The sequence below is a fragment of the Sus scrofa genome, chromosome 1 (genome assembly GCF_054392235.1).
Source record: "Sus scrofa isolate SSC_HxYL_T2T_F1_AM1 chromosome 1, Sscrofa_HxYL_maternal_Yorkshire_Landrace_v2.0, whole genome shotgun sequence".
Lineage (NCBI taxonomy): Eukaryota > Metazoa > Chordata > Mammalia > Artiodactyla > Suidae > Sus > Sus scrofa.
This window is the reverse complement of record NC_139383.1, coordinates 255,777,195-255,798,462: the sequence shown is the minus strand read 5'-3', so window position 1 is coordinate 255,798,462 and position 21,268 is coordinate 255,777,195. Positions and strand designations below refer to the sequence as shown.

At 33.8% G+C, this 21,268-nt stretch overlaps 1 long non-coding RNA gene across 1 annotated transcript in view; it reads right to left on the bottom strand.

Annotated features, from left to right (window-relative positions):
• The window catches only part of LOC146407119 (uncharacterized), a 352,528-nt gene that overhangs the window by 122,435 nt on the left and 208,825 nt on the right, over positions 1-21,268 (bottom strand). Inside the window, exon 5 of the long non-coding RNA XR_014832257.1 lies at positions 19,599-19,696. This is a non-coding gene — a long non-coding RNA (uncharacterized LOC146407119). The remainder of the gene's footprint in view (positions 1-19,598; positions 19,697-21,268) is intronic.

Sequence of the window (21,268 nt, the reverse complement as noted above, 5' to 3'; positions counted from 1 at the left end):
TAAACCTTTCCACAGAAAAGAGACTCATGGACTTGGAGAACAGACTTGTGGTTGTCAAGGGGGAGGGGGAAGTGGGATGGACTGGGAATCTGGGATTAAGCTATTGCAATTGGAATGGATAAGCAAAGAAATCCTGCTGTATAGCACTGGGAACTATATCTGGTCACTTGTGATGAAGCATGGTGGAGGGTAATGTGAAAAAAAGAATGTATATATGTATGTGTGACTGGGTAAGTTCACTGTACAGTAGAAAACTGACAGAACACTCTGAACCAACTATAATGGAAAAAATCATTTAAAAAACTTGAAGAAAATGTATATATAAATGTGAATATAAATGATTATTTAATCTATTTGAACAAAATACATATAATAAGAGAGTGAGTTGAATGGAATAAGATACAGTAAAATGCATTAATATAATTGTTCATTTCAAGACAAACCAAAAGTACTATAGCTAAAGCACTCATTTTATAGTCTAATAATACTAGAATTTACCATTTGCTTACTATTACTCTGTGCCGGGCACAGTTCTAGATGATATGTATAAATGATAATATATCTCATTTAATCCTCACAACAGCACTACAAGGTAGTCGTTACCATTTAAGGTGTGAAGAAACTAAGTTACAGAGAGATGAATACCTTGCACAACTTCATATGATTAGGAATAGAAAATCTTGAATCTGGGTCTTGCTCTAGAGTCTGTGGTCTTTACTATTACCTAGCTTGCATGAGGTGGTCATTAATGATTACGGATTTGAACCAGGCTAGACAAAACATATTCTTTCCTAAATTTTTGTGTACAACAAGTGAATAAAAGAGCCGAAAGATGTTTAATGTCCCAAAAACCACAAAACTGGTTTAGTGCTCAATATCGATGTTCCATCCCAAATTTGCTCTTTTTTATGCTTACAGAAAAATATGTTTACTACCTGTTTACAATTTCATAGTATCTGGTCAATCTTAAAAAATCTTAGAAATTCAGACTAAGGAGCTCTTTTTATTTACTTGCATCTTTACTGTATCCAAAGAGCACAACTGAAAATTTATAGCATTTGGATGCAATTCTACCTAGCATCTGACAACTTCATTGAGGTTCCTCCATTTGTAACCTTCTTTACTTCAATCGTGTGAAATAAATCATGTGAGAAAGTGTGTATAATGCCGTTTCAAGCTGCCAACTCTATAAAAGGACAACAAATTATTTCCCTAAGAAAGGCAGAATATTGGAAATTTTCATCTATTTTAGATTTTCATATACTATTTAAAAGTCCTTCAATGGAATTTTATTATATTTCTTATTAAAAATTGTTTTGACTAAGTATGAGTTCAGTCCTGAATCTTGAGGAATCACCATAAGAGGGAAAAACTAAAAGGAAAAGAATAAAAAAAAAAGGAGAGACTTTGCAAAAAAATATCTACAATGTTTAAAACTATAGGGTCATAAGTAATCAGGACCTTAACCTTAGTGGAAGATAGGCAACTTTGGCAAGATTTATGGTTAGTAATGATACAATTTTCATCCAGATATTATTATGATACTATGTTGCCCCATATGAATTTAGATGATTAATAATAACATTGTTTATATTACTACCATATACTGAGTACATAGCCATTATTTTTTCTTGAATGTCTATGGTTTTCATTTTGAAAGGCAATTAAAAATATAGGAAAATAGAAGATACATATTTCAATTAGCAAGATGTTTTATGATATAAAGTGGATTAAAACCCAAAGCTTTTAAGCAAACATCTTCATTTTGAATCCACATTGTGTCAATTATTTAACTATGTATTCCCTTTTAGAATGACAGGCTGGTTGAATTAATTAGAACAAATAGTTACTTTGATTTTTAGATACATAACACACAGACTTGAAATTCACTCACAATTTAGAAAACCATTTCACTTTTTATGCTGGTGCGGTTTTCATTGTCTTCAGTCTACATGTACAAAAGAGGGGTTAGAAATGTTTAGCTCAACAATTTAAAATACGGCATTTATCAAACACATAGAATTACAGTTTTTGGTCTAAAAAGTGTATAGCCTGTTTTGAATATTTTAAGAATGAAATAGGAATTTTGTAGAAAATTCCCATGGAAGTTACATTGCCACAACACACCAATAAATGACCTTAAAATGAATTTTATTATCAATAGAAGTGCTTTCTCTCTCAGATATAATTCATCTTGTACTGATTTTTTTCTGTAGTGAACAATATTTAAGTGGGACTGTATAATAAATAGAGAATGAAAATGAGTCACTGAAATATTAGAGCTATTATACATTTTGGATTGGTTAAGTTTTGAGATTTCTTAATATGTGTGAACTAGAGAGGAGTTCTTTTAATTCATTAGATTTTTAAAATCTATAAATCCAAGAATGTTATGTCATTACAAAATAGTTAACATAAATGTTATATGTTCAATTTGAAAGCACATACTTTTTAGTATCACCATTTTTAATGTGTGGAAATAAGTTCAGAATGCCTCCTTGCTCTGTCCTGAGTGATTTCCTGACACCTGATGCCAAACAATACTTTTTATATTTTTCCAGGCTGTTTATGTTTTTTACTACCCAGGTATTTTAAATATGCTTATACCACACAAAGTCATGATTTTGTTCACTAGCAGAGTATCAGCCTACTTTGGAAGTCACTGTTGAGTGATTTGGAGACTACTGAAATGCAATGCTTGGCAGAGTTTTCTCAACCTCATTCTGGAAAGATTGTTACAAAAATAAGAATACTGAATCATCTAATTCAAGAAATTAATGCAAATTACCTTTCCTTACAATTTTAAAGATGTGATTCCATAATTAAATCTCAAAAGATTATTTAATGAACAGTCTTCTTCAAACAATACATTCACATTCCACAACTCAATTACAATTAAAACTGTATATATTTAAATGGTGTAAATAAATTATTCTATGCAAATATTATGTTACTTTTTATCACTGTGTTCCATAGAACATTTACTTGAAGTAAATATTACCAAGGTATAAATTAGTAGTAAGCTAAAGCATATTTGAAAGATTCAGATTTGCCACTAGATTTAAGAATAATTTTATATTTCATTTTATCTGCCAAGAGTAAGAGAAATAGTCTTCAAGTGTCAAACTTATTTGAACATATGTTAAAAACTTAATTTAATAGCTCCAAGGAGCTATTTTATATGCTTCTTTTAAAATGCTGTAAAATATAGGAAGTAAGTATTTTGCTGTTTAGCACTTCCTAATTAAATGCTGAGATGGGATTGCAAATTGGGTTCGCATTAGCCTTGACTCTTCTTTTACTCTATCACTCCTGAAATATTTTCTGCTTTCACACATACCTATTCTCTTTAAGTTTTCAATTATCTTTTTGATCCTGTTTGTTTGGCTGATATAGAATCTACTCTTACACATAATCTTATATTATTCTTTTCTCTAGTACTGTCAACTTTCCTTTAAACTACAGATATGCCCAGGTGTACTTAGTGTACCAGATGTAATATTAAAATTTCCTTATCAAGTTTCTTATTATCTCTCCAAGTTAACAGCTTGAAAGTATATTTAATTTCTCTAGTTCCTATTTACTTTCTTTAATTTCTTTAAAGATAATCTTTAATTTCTCCAGTTCCTATTTACTAATTCATTTTATTGCCTCAAGTACCACAAATTAATGAAAAAAAATCCAAACTTCACACTTAATCATCTAACTGGAAAATCCAGACAGCTTCATTTTCTATCTAATCCTTTTAAAGTTATCTAAAATCCTTAAGCATTCCTTCTTAAAAATATGCATATTTGGCTTCAAATTTACCATTCTTTTACCTTTCCTAAAATAATGTCTTTTTGCTTGACTGATTATTTTTTCAGCCTGCACCCTAAAACTGGAGATAATAAAAGAAGCATCCTCAGCTCTATTGAGTTTATCAGTTATTGCATTCCATGAACCAACTGCTCCATTACTATAGCCTCAACATATTCTTCATGGGGATGATGCTAACGATTAGATGTATATATATATACACACATACACACATACTATATATATGTACACACATAAAATTATATACATATAATTTATAATCAAGGTCATAACATGTTTGGCCCTAAAAATATTTCCTGAGCTAATGAATGAATGTTCGACTTAACTTAAAAAATGCATTTCCAGTACACAGTTCCTTTCTGATTGTCAGACCTGTATCTCAGTCTATATGATATTTTCCATGTGTCCACACTTTTTAAATTTTATTTTTAGGGCAGTATCTGTGGCATATGGAAGTTCCCAGGCTAAGGGTCAAATCAGATTTAGAGCTGCCAGCCTATACTGCAGCTGCTAGCCTATGCCACAGCCACAACCACAGCAATGCCAGATCCAAGTCGCATCTATTACCTACACCCCAGCTCACAGCAATGCTGCATCCTTAACCCACTGAGCAAGGCCTGAGAACAAACCCACATTCTCATGGATACTAGTTGGATCCTTAACCTGCTGAGCCACAATGGAAATTCCTGTCCGTTTTATTTTATTTTATTTTATTTATTTTTGTCTTTTTGCTATTTCTTGGGCCGCTCCCATGGCATACTGAGGTTCCCAGGCTAGGGGTTTAATTAGAGCTGTAGCCGCCGGCCTACGCCAGAGCCACAGCAATGCGGGATTTGAGCCGCGTCTGCGACCTACACCACAGCTCACGGCAACATCAGATCCTTAATCCACTGAGCAAGGCCAGGGATCAAACCCGCAACCTCATGGTTCCTAGTCAGATTCGTTAACCACTGCGCCACGAAGGGAACTCCCATATTTTTTAAGATCAAAACTTATCTAATTATCACATGCTTTCTCCATTTAGACATCCAATGACTGACAATTTGGTGTCTGCTAACTACATTAATAGAATCCTTTGGCCAAATTAGAGATAGAAACATCCAAGTCATATTCTTGTTTTCTTGCCCTCAGCACCATATTGAGCGGGTCACCATGTAATATGAAACATCAATTTTCAAAATTTCTTAAACTCTTTCTCCTTGTTCTCAATTTCTACTTCTGTTCATATACTTCAATCATATACTCTCTCCTATGGGCCATTTCAAATGTCTATCCTTTGGCTCACTGCCTTCTGCTTTTTCAACTCAGTTTTGGTATTTACTCTCTACCACACAGGCATACAATGCATATGATCACTTGCTGAAAAGTCTCTGGTAGCTCCCATGGTGCTCTTAGCCAAAAAGGCTTTTAATGATTCGGCTCCAAACTACTGTTCAAGCCTTTTTCCTGACATGCCCACAGATGCACCTTACGCTCCAGTTATATTACTCACACAACCCAGAGATTTTTTTGTACTTTACATATCAATATGCTGTAACACATTTAATATCCTCTGCTAAGAACGCTTTTCCCAGTTTCTTTATTCTCTCTGAAATCTTCTTTGCCCAAATCAATGCATAAGAATCTCCAGAATGAAATAAGCAATATAGAAGTGTCAAAATGAAAACAACAGAAGTAAACTAAATAGAATGGTTCAAAAAATGAGTTTACAATATTTGTGTAGTATATTTATTGACTGTCTTCTTTTTACATTTATTGATCTATTTATCCATCAATTCCACATTTTCTTCTTAAACTTTACAGTCTGTCTTGAAATCTGGAGTATTATTTCCCCAACTCTGTTCTTTCTCAAAATTGTTTTTTTTAAAACAAACAGCTTTTTTTTGAAGTATAGTTGATTTAAAATATTATATTAGTTTCAGGTGTACATAAAACAGATTCAGATATATGTATTCTTTTTCAGATTCTTTCTCATTGTAGGTTATTACAAAATATTGAATACGGTTCCCTGTGCCATACTGTAGATCCTTATTGTTTATCTTTTTTATATACCATCGTGTGTATCTATAAATCTCAAACTCCAATTTATCCTTCCCCCTTCTTCCCCTTTGGTAATCATACATTTGTTTTCTATGTCTGAGAATCTATTTCTGTTTTGTAAATAAGTTCATTTGTATCATTTTTTGGATTCCACATATTTAAGTGGTATCAAATGATATTTGGCTTTCTCTATCGGACTTACCTCATTTAATACGGTAATCTCTAGTCCAGCCATGTTGCTGAAAATGGCATTATTTCATTATTTTTGTGGCTGAGTAATATTTCATTGTATGTATGTACCTATCTTTTTTATCCATTCCTCTGATGATGGACATTTAAGTTGCTTTCACATCTTGGTTATGATAAATAGTGCTGCTTTAAACATCAGGGTGCAAGTATCTTTTTGGATTGGAATTTTTGTTTTTTCTGGCATATGCCCAGGTATGGAATTTCTGGATCATATGGTAACTCTATGTTTAGTTTTTCTAAGAAACCTCTATCCTATTCTCCATAGTGACTGTACCAATTTATATTGCTACCAACAGTGTAGGAAAGTTCTCTTTTCTCCTCAACCTCTCCAGCATTTATTATCTGTAGACTTTTTTTATGACCATTCTGACCAGTGTGAGGTGCTATTTCATTGTAGTGTATTTCCATTTCTTTCATAATTAGTGATACTGAGCGTCTTTTCATGTGCCCATTGGCTATCCATATGTTTTCTTTGGAGAAATGTCTATTTATATCTTCTGCATTTTTTTTTGACTGAGTTGTTTGTTTTTTGATACTGAGCTGTATAAGCTGTTTCTATATTTTGGAAATTAATTTTTTGTTGGTTGTATCATTTGCCGATATTTTCTCCCATTCCATAATCTATATTTTCATTTTGTTTATGGTTTCCTTTACTATGCAAATGCTTTTAAATTTAACTAGGCCTCATTTTTTTATTTTTGCTTTTATTTCCATTACTCTAGAAAATGGATACAAAAAATTATTGCTGTGATTTATGCCAAAGAGTGTTTTGCCTATGTTCTCCCCTAGAAATTTTAGAGTATCTGGTCTTACACTTAGGTCTTTAATCCATTCTGAATTTACTTTTGTATGCAGTAATAGAAAGAATGGTCTATTTTTATTCTTTTACATGTAGCTCTCCAGTTTTTCTAGTACCATTTACTGAGGAGACAGTCTTTTATCCATTGTATATTCTTGCATCCTCTGTTGCAGCTTAATTGACCATAAGTATATAGGTTTATTTCTGGACCCTTTATCTGTTCCATTTATTTATGTGCCTATTTTTATGCCAGTACTATACTGTTTTGATTACCATAGCTTTTTAGTATAATCTAAAATCAAGGAGTATGATTCCTTCAGCTCTGTTCTTTCTCAGGACTGTTTGGCTATTTGAGCTCTTCTGTGTTTCTATATAAATTTTAAAATATTTTGTTCTATTTCTCTGAAAAATGCAATTGGTATTTTGATAGGGATTGCATGGAAGCTATAGATTGTCTTGGATAGTATGGTCATTTTAACAACATTAGAAAACTTACATCTTATAAATATTATATCTTCCAGTTCATGAACAGGAAGATTCTTCATTTATTTCTGCAGTGTTTTATTCATTTTCAGTACACAAAACTCATACATATATTGTTATATTTATACCTATGTATTTAATTGTCATTGCTTGTAAATGAGAGTGTTATTTATTTTACTTTTGTCTTTTTAGGGCCACACCTGCAGCATATGGAAGTTCTCAGGCTAGGGGACAAATCAGAGCTTCAGCCTCCAGCCTACACCACAGCCACAACAAGTCAGGGTCCGAGCCACATCTGTGACCTACACCACAGCTCACAGCAATGCCAGATCCTTAACCCAATGAGTAAGGCCAGGGATGGAACCCGCATCCTCATGGATACTAGTCAGGAGTGTTATCACTAAGCCATGACAGGAACTCCTGATAGTTTTTTGAAATGTTGAATTCTAATTCATTGTGAGTATTTAGAAACAATAGAAATAGAGATTTATATATAGAAACAGAAATACAGATTTTTGTGTTTTTGTATCCCTGTGACCTTGCTCGATTTAGTTATTAGTTCTAAAAGATTTTTGTAGATTCTTCATGATTTTCTATGTAGACAATCATGTTTTTATGAATGAGGATAATTTTATTTTTTTCCAGTCTGTATTTCTTTTTAATTTCTTTTACTTTTCTTAATGAATTGGTTGTGTCAAATCCCTCTGTTTTATTTCTCTCTATCCTTTACCACACACAGCAAGGATTTGGAGGTATGGGCAGTCTGGTGGGGGACTGCTCTGGCTAGGAAGCACTGCAGCAGCATTAGGATAGAGCTGGAGGTCTTGCTTCATAGGGATGGAGGCAGGTAGGCTCTCTAGGCGGGAGTGTTCAGTTCAGAGCAGGAGTGGCTCTGCATTGAAGGGAGCATTTTAGGTCCGAGATTACATCTCTTGTTAGGGTGCTTTTAATGGGCCATTCCTGACCCATGTCCCAGAGCAAAAACACTCCTGCCTTGGAGGTCAAAATCAAGTTTGAGTTAAGTTCACAGCAGCATATAACAAATTTTATTTATGCCCTCAGAGAGAGAGTGGGCCATCCTGGAGTAGGGACTGGCCTTGCGTGCAACTGGGTCTTTCGTTATATTCCCATACCACAGACCTTACCGGGGAACCTGAAATTTCCCTGCCACAGGCACACTAATTTTTCCTTTCCTAGACCCCCTGCACTGTGAATAAGGGCTGAGTGCTGTTTGATATTTGTGGGGGGGTTGCTTTGACCCTCCAGTTGTTTTCAGGTGGGATGCCTTATCTGCATGGGGAATAGGTAAGAGGCAAATGCTTTCCAAAGAGCATGCCTCTGATATCTGTGTTTTTCTTTATTGTTTGATCATAGGCTTCCTGTTTTGCTAATGATAAATGGCATGTTCTAAGTCACCTGGGTCTGATTCCCTATCCTATCCTACCCAACAGTTGGAAATACCAGCATGACATTACATGGGGGTAATTTTCTGGGGTAGGGATGAACTTTCAGTCTTTCATAATTAAGCATAATTTAAGCAACAGGATTTTGTAGATATTCTTTATCATGTTAAGGAAGTTTCCTTCTGCCTTAAGTTTACCAAGAGTTTTAAATCATTAATGGAATGGTTATTGGATTTTATCAAATGCTTTTTCTGCAACTATGAAGATAGTTCACCTTTCCCCTAGAGCCTTTAACATATTAATCATATTTGTTTTATATTCCCTATATGATAGCTTCAATATCTATGTTATATCTGAATCTGGATTTTCGGGACTTTTAGTCTTCAGATAATGTGTTTGATTTCATCTTCTCACTCACAATCAATGTCTTCATCCTCTTCTTTGTATTATTATAATTTACAAGTAAACTTGGTATCTTATATGTTTATCCCTGGCGCACCTCTTCTCTTAGTAGCCTCTAGCGTGGGCATATGAATCAGTATATTCAGGTTTAGGTCATTATGATTATCCTCAGTGAACCGTAGGCTTCCAATTCACCCAGAAATAATATTTAATATTGTATAACAACACTTCACCTTTCTACATCCTAAGTGGACACCAAAATCCCATTTAATTTTTTTTATTACTCAAGGAATTTATTACATTTATAATTGTACAATGATCATCACAATCCAATTTTATAGGATTTCCATCCAACAACCCCGGTGCATCCCCCCATCCCAGCGCATCCCCCCACCCCCAAAACTATCTCCTCCGGAGACCATAGTTTTTCAAAGTCTGTGAGTCAGCATCTGTTCTGCAAAGAAGTTCAGTCTGTCCTTTTTTCAGATTCCATATGTCAGTGAAAGCATTTGATATTGGTGTCTCATTGTATGGCTGATTTCACTTAGCATGATAATTTCTAGGTCCATCCATGTTGCTAAAAAGGCTGGTATTTCATTCCTTTTAATGGCTGAGTAATATTCCATTGTGTATATGTACCACCTCTTCTTGATCCACTCCTATATCGATGGACATTTAGGTTTTTCCATGTCTTGGCTATTGCAAAGCGTGCTGCAATGAACATTGGAGTACAGGGGTCTTTGCGAGTCATGGTCTTCTCTGGATAGATGCCCAGGAGTGGGATTGCTGGATCTGATGGTAGCTCTATTTTTAGTTTTCTGAGGAATCTCCATACTGCTTTCCACAGTGGTTGCACCAATGTACAATCCCACCCACAGTGGAATAGGGTTCCTTTTTCTCCACACCCTCTCCAGCACTTCCTGTTTGGAGACTTTTGGATGATGGCCATTCTGGCTGGTGTAAGGTGGTACCTCATCCTGGTTTTGATTTGCATTTCTCTAATGATGAGTGACGTTGAACATCTTTTCATGTGTTTTTTGGCCATCTGTATGTCTGCTTTGGAGAATTGCCTGTTTAGATCTTCTGCCCATTTTTTGAATGTGATTGTTTGTTGTTTTGGTATGGAGCTGCAGAAGGTGTTTATAAATTTTGGAGATGAATCCCTTGTCAGTTGATTCACTTACAAAGATTTTCTCCCATTCTGTGGGTTGTCTTTTTGTTTTGTTTAGGGTTTCCTCTGCTGTGCAGAACCTTTGAAGTTTGATTAGGTCCCATTTGTTTATTTATTTTTTTATTGCCAATACTCTTAAGAGGTGGATCTGAGATGTTGCTGTCATTTATGTCAGAGAGTGTTTGGCCTATGTTTTCCTCTAAGAGTTTTATAGTGTCTGATCTTATATCTATGTCTTTCATCCATTTAGAGTTTCTTTTTGTGTCTGGTGTTAGGGAGTGTTCTCATTTCATTCTTTTCCATGTGGCTGTCCAGATTTCCCAGCACCACTCACTGAAGAGGCAGTCTTTTCTCCATTGTATATTCTTGCCTCCTTTGTCATAGATGAGTTGGCTGTAGGTGGGTGGGTTTAATTATGGGCTTTCTATCCTGTCCCACTGATCTCTATTTCTGTCTTTGTGCCAGTACCATGTGGTTTTGATGATGGTTGCTTTGTAGTATAGTCTGAAGTCCGGGAGCCTGATTCCTCTAGCTCCATTTTTCTTTTTCAGGATGGCGCTGGCACTTCTGGGTCTTTAGTGTTTCCAATCAAACTTTAAAATATTTTATTCAAATTCTGAGGAAAATGTCCTTGATAATTTGATAGGGATTGCATTGAATCTGTAGATTGCCTTGGGTAGTATAGTCATTTTGATAATATTGACTCTTCCAATCCACGAGCATGGTATATCTTTCCATCTATTTGTGTCCTCTTTGAGTTCTTTCATCAGCATCTTATAGTTTTCAGAGTACAGGTCTTTTGTCTCTTTAGGTAGGTTTACTCCTGGGTATCTTATTCTTTTGGATGTGATGGTAAACGGGATTGCTTCCTTAATTTCTCTTTCTGATCTTTCATTGTTGGCGTATAGAAATGCCTTCAATTTCTGTGTATTAATTTTGTATCTTGCAACTTCGCCAAATTCATGAATAAGCTCTAACGGTTTTCTGGTAGAGTTTTTAGGATTTTCTAGGTATAGTATCATGTCATCTGTAAATAGTGATAGTTTTACTTCTTCCTTTCCAGTTTGGATTCCTTTTATTTCTTTTACTTCTCTGATTGCTGTGGCTAGGATTTCCAAAACTATGTTGAATAATATTGGCAAGAGCAGACATCCAAGTATAAGAAATGGATTAAAAGTTTTTTCACATATTTTAAATTGAATGTAAATTTAATTTAACTTTATTGATTCATGATTTCATTATTTTTTTTCACTGCTCTCTTTCTCTGAGTTTTATTTTGTCAGATGTTTCATGATTTTGGTGTATTACCATTTTAAGAAGGAGATTTTGTTTTGATTTAATTTGGGTTTATTTTGTTGCTTTTAAGCATCAGTAAAAGATCTTTAGATAGTTTGGATGCTTTGTAAGCTCATATACATACAAACATGCACACATATATCAATGTAGTCTACACTTTCAAAAGTTGTTTATGATGTTCATTTATATATATATATATATATATGTATAAATTTAAGGTGACTAATTTCATCATCATTGCACTGTAGCTTGTGCTTTTTTCCTATTCTTAGAAGAATTGAAGTTATAGAATATAGACTGAAGAGGCGTTCCCTTCGTGGCGCAGTGGTTAATGAATCCGACCGGGAACCATGGGGTTGCGGGTTCGGTTCCTGTCCTTGCTCAGTGGGTTGATGATCCGGCATTGCTGTGAGCTGTGGTGTGGGCTGCAGACGCGGCTTGGATCCCGTGTTGCTGTGGCTCTAGCATAGGCTGGTGGCTACAGCTCCTATTTGACCCCTAGCCTGGGAACCTCCATGTGCTGTGGGAGCGGTCCAAGAAATAGCAAAAAAAAAAAAAAAAAGACAAAAAAAAAAAAAAAGAATATAGACTGAAGAAAGGTCTTAGATATGTAGTTTTTTTCTTTAAATGGTGTTTAAAGATGGATTAATTAGGTCACTTAAACAATAACAACAAAATTCATTCTATCCCAATTTGTTGACTAGCCCTCGTAATTTGATTTGGAATACATACATATAATAATGTGCTGCATGTAAATTAGTATTTTTATAAGTGATTAATTCTACTGCATTGACTTTAATCTCCACACTAATACCATATTTATTTAAATACTATAGCTTTACATATTGTTATATTTTGAAGAAATGTATCTCATTATTCCCATATTGCTGTATTTTCTTGAGTATTATTATATATTTTAATTTCATAAGGATCTTTAGAGTTAGCTATATCAACTTCCACAGAATACATATGTACATTTTTCTTTGGAATATATTAAGTTTATAGAGTAATTTGATAACTTATCTACTTACATAGGCATAAATATACATTCTTACATACAGATATAATTTTTCATGTTTTATTTTGCATATTTCATTCATATTCAATATTTTAATTAACATAAAACTTTACAAATTCTTATGTGGATGTCTGTTTTTTATTAACATGACCCCCTCTTTTGTATATATCTATTAGAGATAATAACATAGTTAATGCTTTGTTTCTATTTATCTTTAAACTCTGATACTGTCATGTATTAAGTCTGCTTTATAACATTAAGTTGAATTCATAAAATACATAGTATTTCTGAATTTACAGTTTGAATACCCAAAATATTAACTATTCCAATAAATAAATATATAACTAGATAAATTGTTCAATAGTCCAAAACTATATTTTACTTTTCTTTTATTATGACTTTTAAAACATTCTACAGTTTGTAATTATAATTTATGCTGAAAAATGACACTTAAAACTTTATCTAGATATGTACAAATTAGGACTCCTTACATTGCAAATAACAGAATATGTAGCCCTAACTGGCATTAACAATACAGGGAGCTTAGTGACTTACGTTACTTCTGAGTTTGGATTTATGCTTGATTTTATATGAAGATGGATCCAGAGTACAATAAAGCCAGTATGGATCAGATTTCTTCCTTTCCCTGCCTCCTTATTTTCTTTTTCTTTTTCTTCACTTTTTTTGATATTTAACTTATTCATGGTGAAGTATATAAATCTTAAGTATAAAACTTGACTAATTCTTCAATATGTATACAGCTGTGTAAAAACATAGATCATGGTGTAGAACATTTCTGGCATCCTCAGAAGTTTCCCTCCCAGTCAATATTTCCCTCAAGAATAATACTGTAATACTTTCTATATTACATTAGTTTTCGTCTTGAACTTCACATGAATGGGATCAAATAGCATGCATTCGTTAGTGTCTGGCTTCCTAGGAAGGCACTGTAAAAATGACCTCATAATTTTGCAAATAGATGGCACATTCTTCACCCTCATTTTTTGTGTCTTCACAAAAAAGCTCATTGTTAATCTTATTTCCTGCATTTATTCATGTCACAAACCATATGCTCTTTCTATAATACAATGTTTTCTCTCTGTCTGCTTAATTGCCTTGTTCTCCTCCATCTATCCTGTAGAATGAAAATACTTTCAAAGCATAATGTCATCCACATTTTATCTAACATTAACCTTAACCCATTTCACACTCTTTAAATATAGATACTTCCAAGGAGTCCCAATCTTATCCTTCATTTTCGTACCCAAGTGACACTCAAAAGCATTACTAAGCCAATGAAAATCATTCTAAAATTTTTATATGTCTAGTTTTGATTCCTCACTCATAGCTACAGGTCCTTTTTTTATATATATATATATATATATATAGTTGCACCTGCAGCATATAGAAGTTCCTGGGTTAGTGGCTGAATCAGTGCTGCAGCTGGGGATTATGCTACAACCACAGCCACAACAGATCCTTAACAAGCTCAGCCAGGCCAGGGATCATATCTGCATCCTCACAGAGACAGCGTCAGGTCCTTAACCCACTGAGACACAACTGGAATTCCCTGAAAGTCCAACTTTCTAAGTGGACTTTATCACTGGTATATTCTGATAATTTTCAAATACTGAACCCTAGAATTATTAACTTCTCTTTCAAACCATCTTCTGATTTTTTTTTTTTTGCCTTTGCCTATAATCACGCAAGACTTCCTCCAATATCAAGGATTATGTTCTTGAGACTTAATCCTTTTTTTAATTTAAATTTAATTTATAGAGTTGCCAAATTCTAAAAATTCTTCATTTTAATATATTTCACACATTTTCTTTCTTTTCATTGCTATAGCCATTACTCTAACTTAATCTTTGTAACATTATATCTGGACTTCTTGAAGTAGCCTCCTGATTCCCTGTTACATCTTTTTTTTAATTAAATTTTATTGCAGTATAGTTGACTTACAATGTTCTGTTAGGTTTAAGTGTGTAGCAAAGTGAATCAGTTATACATATACATATATATATCCCTTTTCATATTCTTATCTCATAGAAATTATTACACAGTATTGAATAGATTTCCCTGTGCTGTAATTAGGTCCTTGTTACTCATCTATTTATCCCTTTCTGTTATTTCAATTGTAATGCATTACTTTTAGGCACATGCTAATTATTATATATCAGAGTGACTATCCTATCTGTTACAAGTTATCAAAGTATTAAATTAAAACACAATTATAAACAACAACACAGGCTGCATTCAAGACTCCTTATTACTGAGTTCTTCTATAAACTTTGCAGCCCTACTTCATATATTTCATTCACTTAGTTGTATTTTTATAGGTCTATTACTTTTCATCACAACTTCAGAGATGAAGATTTTTGCCTATTTTGCTCATTGTTCAATTCCCAGTCCTTAAAAGGGAACTAATGCATGGTAAGTGTGCACTAAATATTGATGAAAGAATGAGTGGCTTGTTCTGTGGTCAAATGGGAATACTTATCCCTCAAATATAATGAATATTTTCATTTTTCCTGTCATTGGTCAGGCTATTCACCTTTAGTGTAATGACCTTTCTCTCTATCCACTTTTACATCATAAAGACACATAATTAAAGATGGATCTCAACTGTAGCAATCTTTAAAGCTCTTCTTAATCACCCCAACTCAATGTTAGTTCTTTCTCCTTTAAGTTCTCATAGCACTTTGCATCATTTTTATAGAACCTATAATACTAGGCTCTTAAGACTCACCTGAAAAATTACTTGTCTCATTCTCTCTAAAAGACATTATATCTTCTGAGGCTAGAAACTATGTTATAGATATCTTTAGAACCTTAACATTTAGTGGAATAACATGTTCATGGCAAACATTCAATGCATATTTATTTAATTGGGCTAGGTATTATTTTATGTTCAATGTAAATTTAGCAGAATAAACCTGTGTTTATCATGCATGAAAATGTCAAAGGATATTGTGCTTAATTTTCTTCCAACAGATTAATGTGTTTGTGTCTGCTAATAAACAATTTAACTACTATCCTTGGGAACTAAGGAAATACTAATTTTATGAGTAGTTATCAGTGTAAACAGCCTTTGTGACTTCATGTTTAACACAGTATCATTATTTTTAGGTAGAACTCATTAAGGAAGGATTGTCCTATCTGGAAAAAAATGTAATTTATGCTCTGCAAATGTAAATGAAGTAGAGTTCATACTGTTAGCTAGTCTGAATTTCAGTTTGGATACTTAGCATGTTAATTTATACAAATTTATTCCAAATTAATGTGTCACATATCCAGCAGCTTTTGAGGAAGTTACAGGAATGTGTTCTTTGTTAGATTTCTGTGGTGAATATGTAAATGCAAAAATACACAACCAGAGTGAAGAAGTAAGTTGTGTCATGGTGGAACCCACATAAAATAGGAGTAGCATTCATTGATTCTGGAAAGCTTTTAAAAATCTACAGTCTCTCCAGGATACATATAGATAAGACAAATGTTAGATTGGTTCAGGAACCACAGTACAGCTCAGTTTGAGAAGCAAAGGCTTTAAAATAAAACAGATCGGTATTCACACCCATGGCCTGTAGATAAGTAGTGCCTACCCTCCAGGATGCTTCAAAGGTTCATTAGTAAAAGTGGTTATTTGAAATTAAGCACACAATTAAAATTTTTTTTTTTCTTTGTATGGCCGCACTTGTAGCTTATGGAAGTTCCCAGGCCAGGAGTAGAATAGCAGCTGTAGTTGAGGCCTATGCCACAGCAATGGCAACATGGGATCCAAGCTACATCTGTGACCTTTGCTGCAGCTGTGGCAACACTAGATCTTTAACCCAGTGAGTGAGGTCAGGGATCCAACCTGTATCCTCACAGAGACTGAGTCAGGTCCTTAATCCAGTGAGCCACAAGGGGAGCTCTCAAAATTAAGCACACGATTAATGTTACTTCTTCAATCTGAGGTGTTAATGGGGACCTTATGAGGAATAAATGAGATAAGGCAGTTATTGTCAACACTTTAAAGTATAAGGGTTTTGTATCAAAAGCAGTAGTGGATTCCCAATCCTTATATTACTATTTTATGTTTTTACACTTAATTTAAAATTAAAAAAAATCAATGAAAGGCTACAGTTTTAAAAGAACTCTTAAAATGAATTTTCTTTTATTATTTATTACAGAACTTACATGACTTTGAAGAAGCAATAATACATATTGTTAATAAGGTGTTATTTTCCTGCCAGTGGGTATTTTTCCTAGTAATAGGATCACCCTAATATATCAAACAATTCAATAATGCTGAAGTGTTCTTTCAGAAGAAGCTATAACATTTATTAAGGTCATTCCTAAGAGTCCTTCCACTCCTGGTTTCTCTCTCAATGAGGTCTAGGATATATAATCATTTACTATAAGTACTGGGTTAGCCAAGAGCAAGTGAACGAACATAGCTGTTGTTGACAATGTTGGTAATGATAATGCTTTCAATGAACCCTCCAAAAGTTCACACACACGAATGCACATCCACACACACACAATTAAAACAGTAATGTAATTTCTCATTAAAGGGAAATATTTCCATTTCTTAGGCAATGGACTTTCAGTGTGGCATCTGTAATATACTAAATGCCATTGATAATTTAAGAGTTTGATTTTTATTTACACATGCAGTTCTTTAAGCCAGCTGCAGATGAATTCGGCTGGATGCCCATAAGTGAGAGAAAAAAGAAAATCCCAGTTTAAAATATTTCCTTTATAATGACATTTTGTCGGCTGATTAATCTTTTCTGTTACACAGTTAAATAACACCATATGTTAGCTGTGAGTTTATTGCTATAAGATACAAGAAAGATCTACCTCATGATAAATGATTTGGATATTTTCTAGCTGAAAGTGAAAGGGAGAAAAAAAATGCTGTTGGAATCTTGTTTCCAAAATCATTTAGGTAGTTTGATTATATGATATATATCATAGAAATGAGTGTGTCTTCAGAGATCAGAGCAATGCTTTATAAGTTAGACCTTCTGAGTTACACCTTTATGGGAAAACACAACTTTCCTTTAAATCTATATGGATTATGTTTTGACAGAGTGAGCCATTCTTTCCGATTCTAGCTACTTAAAAAGTAATTAAATACTTATGATGTTTAAACAACAAAAATTTAAATACATTTTTGTTTGATTGTGTATTAAAGTCAAATGAGGCTTGATAATTAATTTCTTTGTATTTAAAATACAAATAGTAACAACAACATTAGAGCAAAAAAAATGATAGTAGATTGGAATTTGAGTGAATGATTCACTCAAATCATTCAAAGTCACTACTGCCTACTGTGTGCCTACTATTTTATATGCTTTCAAGATGCAACAGTGGTTAAAAACAGACATGCCTTCACAGAAGTTATATTCTAGATAGGGGAACTATACTATGAATGGGTGAATAAATAAATCATTCTATCAGTATAATATAACATGATATAATATTACCCAATAATTACTAATGATTTCATGATAATTTAGTACCATAAAAATTTTAAATAATGGAATTGAAATATATAAATGCTACAAAGAATCAAAGTTAAGGATTAAAAAAGTAAAATAAAAGTTAAATATCCCAGGAAATTTGTTCTTTCATTCAACTCAATAGACATATGAGACACATAAACTTTTCTTTTCTCAAATTCTTAGTTTAAGCAACATGCTGTACTGAGTATATTTCTATTATGTACATAGATACATAATGGGAAAAGCTATGTCAATATTAATTTGTTTATTCACTACTTCATTTATAAATTCAGTGGACATGTATTTAGTGGGGTCAATATAATGCAAGATAAAAGTTCGGACTCTGGAGTATTACTGCCTGCCTTGAAACTCAGCTTTACTTTTATTAGCTGGTGCCTTTAGTGCCCTTAACTTCCTAATAGTAAGTAGAACATGCCTTATAGAATTTTGAGGGTTAAACAAGGGAATACATGGTATATGGCAGGTACATTCTAAAGCATCCCCCAGTGAATCATGCCCTTATGATATCCCCTTACCCTGATAACTGGTAGACTTTCTGATATGTTCCTAAACCAGAGAATGTGGTAAAAATGATGGAGTATTACTCCCATGATTACATTTCCTTAAAGAGGTCTCTGTCTTATCAGTTTGTAATGAGAGTGTCACTTTGTGACCTTAAAGAAGCAAACACAATGTTGTGAACTATATATGGAGTCACATGTAGGGTCCTGTGGGTGGACTCTAGGAACAGAGGACAGCTTCCAGCCAACACTCTTAAGAAGCAAGGGTCCTAGGTCATGTGGCTAAAGGAAACTAATACTACCAACAGTGAGATTAGAAGCAGAGTCTTCCCTAGCCAAGTCTCCATTTTAAAACACATCCTGGAGCTCCCATCATGGCCCAGTGGTTAACGAACCCAATTAGGAACCATGAGGTTGAGGGTTCAGTCCCTGGCCTCGCTTGGTGGGTTAAGGATCTGCCGTTGTCATGAGCTTTGGTGTAGGTTGCAGATGTGGCTTGGTATAGGACGGTGGCTACAGCTCCAATTAGACCCATAGCCTGGGAACCTCCACATGCTGTGAGTGCAGCCCTAGAAAAGACAGAAAGACAAAATAATAATAATAATAATAATAATAAAAACATCTTGACTACAGCTTTGTGAGATCTTCCATAGAGAACTCCATTTAAGATGTGTCCAGACTTCTGATCTACAGCAACTACAAGATAACAAATGTCTGTATGTGTAAGCCACTAAGTTTATGGTAATTTGGTATGTAAGAAAAGAAAACTGGTTTTACACAGAAAAAGCTTAGAATAATACCCTAAAATGAGTAAAGGACTCAAATTATAGTTATTTTTATCATATACACCATGACTCAGGAATTGGACTAGTCACTTTTATTAAAAATGGAGAAAATAGACTTACCTTCTTGCAGTCTACTATCAGAGAGAACATAAAGAGGTGGTGATTCAATGTGGAGCTGTTGTTTGCATGGAGGAAAGCATGGGATCTTCTGGGAGTACCTATGAATGGGACAGAACACAGGCTGGGGTGATCAAGGAAGGCAAAATTGACAAAATAGTGTTAATCAACCATAAAACATTTTAAAAATAAATAAATAAGGAATACTGGAGGGTCCCATGCTGAAGGTGAAGGGCTTAGTGACGAGGATGGATAGAGGTGCCCTTGAAACAAATGTTCTGAAATGGAGATTACCGAGGGGTTATGTAACACGACAAGTGTCCTTGATGCCTAAATGGAATTTTAAATGATGATCCTCTTTTTATCACATAGTTAATTAATTAGATTTAGTGTATTTCTTCCAAATAGAATATAAGCTCCCCAAAGACAGGGTTTTTCATCTGAATTCTTAACGCTTGGGGGAATGCCTAGTTTATTGTAAGTGCTTAATATTTATTTGATTAATGGATTCAAGGTCCATCAATGAGCAGATTTGTAGGGGATCACAAAGAAATCAGGCAAGAAGGACAAACTAGGAAGAAGGAGTGTCATCTGCAAAATCTTCGTAGTCAAATGGGCACTGTGTCATGACAGCCACCAAGCCCTGGTAGGACAAAAATACTACTAGTCAATGCTTCGATGCCCATTCATGTCTGGAAACACATGTACAGTGAAGTTTTAATGTTTTTTATACCCTCATTCATGACAAATCATATACTACCAGATGACAGGAATCACCCAGATGCTTGTTATGATCTTTGAGAGTTTAATAAAATTGTATTTATATTCATTGGAAAGATTAAAATTTATGCAATTTGGGGGGATCCACTTGGACTTTAGGTCAATTCTAGGGCTTCTTGAGGATAAGCTCTGAACATTTTATGGTCATCAGCACAGAAACATTGAAAGATCTGAATATTTTTTCTCTTAGTTATCCCTTCCTTTTTTCCTATCACGCATCATTAAGCTAATAGGCCAGTACACGTATTTCATATAATCTACATCGTCAATAAGGGCAGAAGTGAAAAGCTTGGAGGTTGTAATTTCCTTGATCTATTTATCAGATAAATAAATAATGAGGGCTAGTATTGCTGTGTTAAATGCAGTGTAAGCTTAAAACTTGTGGCATTTAAACCCAGAATTTTTCTCCAGTTCAATTAAGCACTCAAAATTTATTATTTAAAATTTTCTTTAGGTCTGAAATTCAGGATGTCTTTAGACTATTCCCTATACTAGAATACTGAAATCCTTCTAATTAGAGATATGTATGCTGTTTCACAAATTCATTTTGTCAATAATTTACTCTAGTGGAGGATAGCTACCATGAATCTCTTACTCCAAACCCTTCTATCTAATCGGAGGGTTGAAAAAAATAATTATAGACCAAATGCCTAAGAAAAACAACCACAAATCTAAAACTACTCATTGAAATCAGTGAACAATCATTATATAGTATATTTTTGATGGAATTTGTGTCATTTGTAATGGACATCTGGAAGCTCCTATACAAAAATTCAAGATATGTAAATCCTTAAATACCAAAGGAATTACCAATCATGTTTTGATCTTACTTGCTACAGGTTTAATTTACAATGCATAAAGTATGAGTATTATTTTGAATACTATATTGTGCT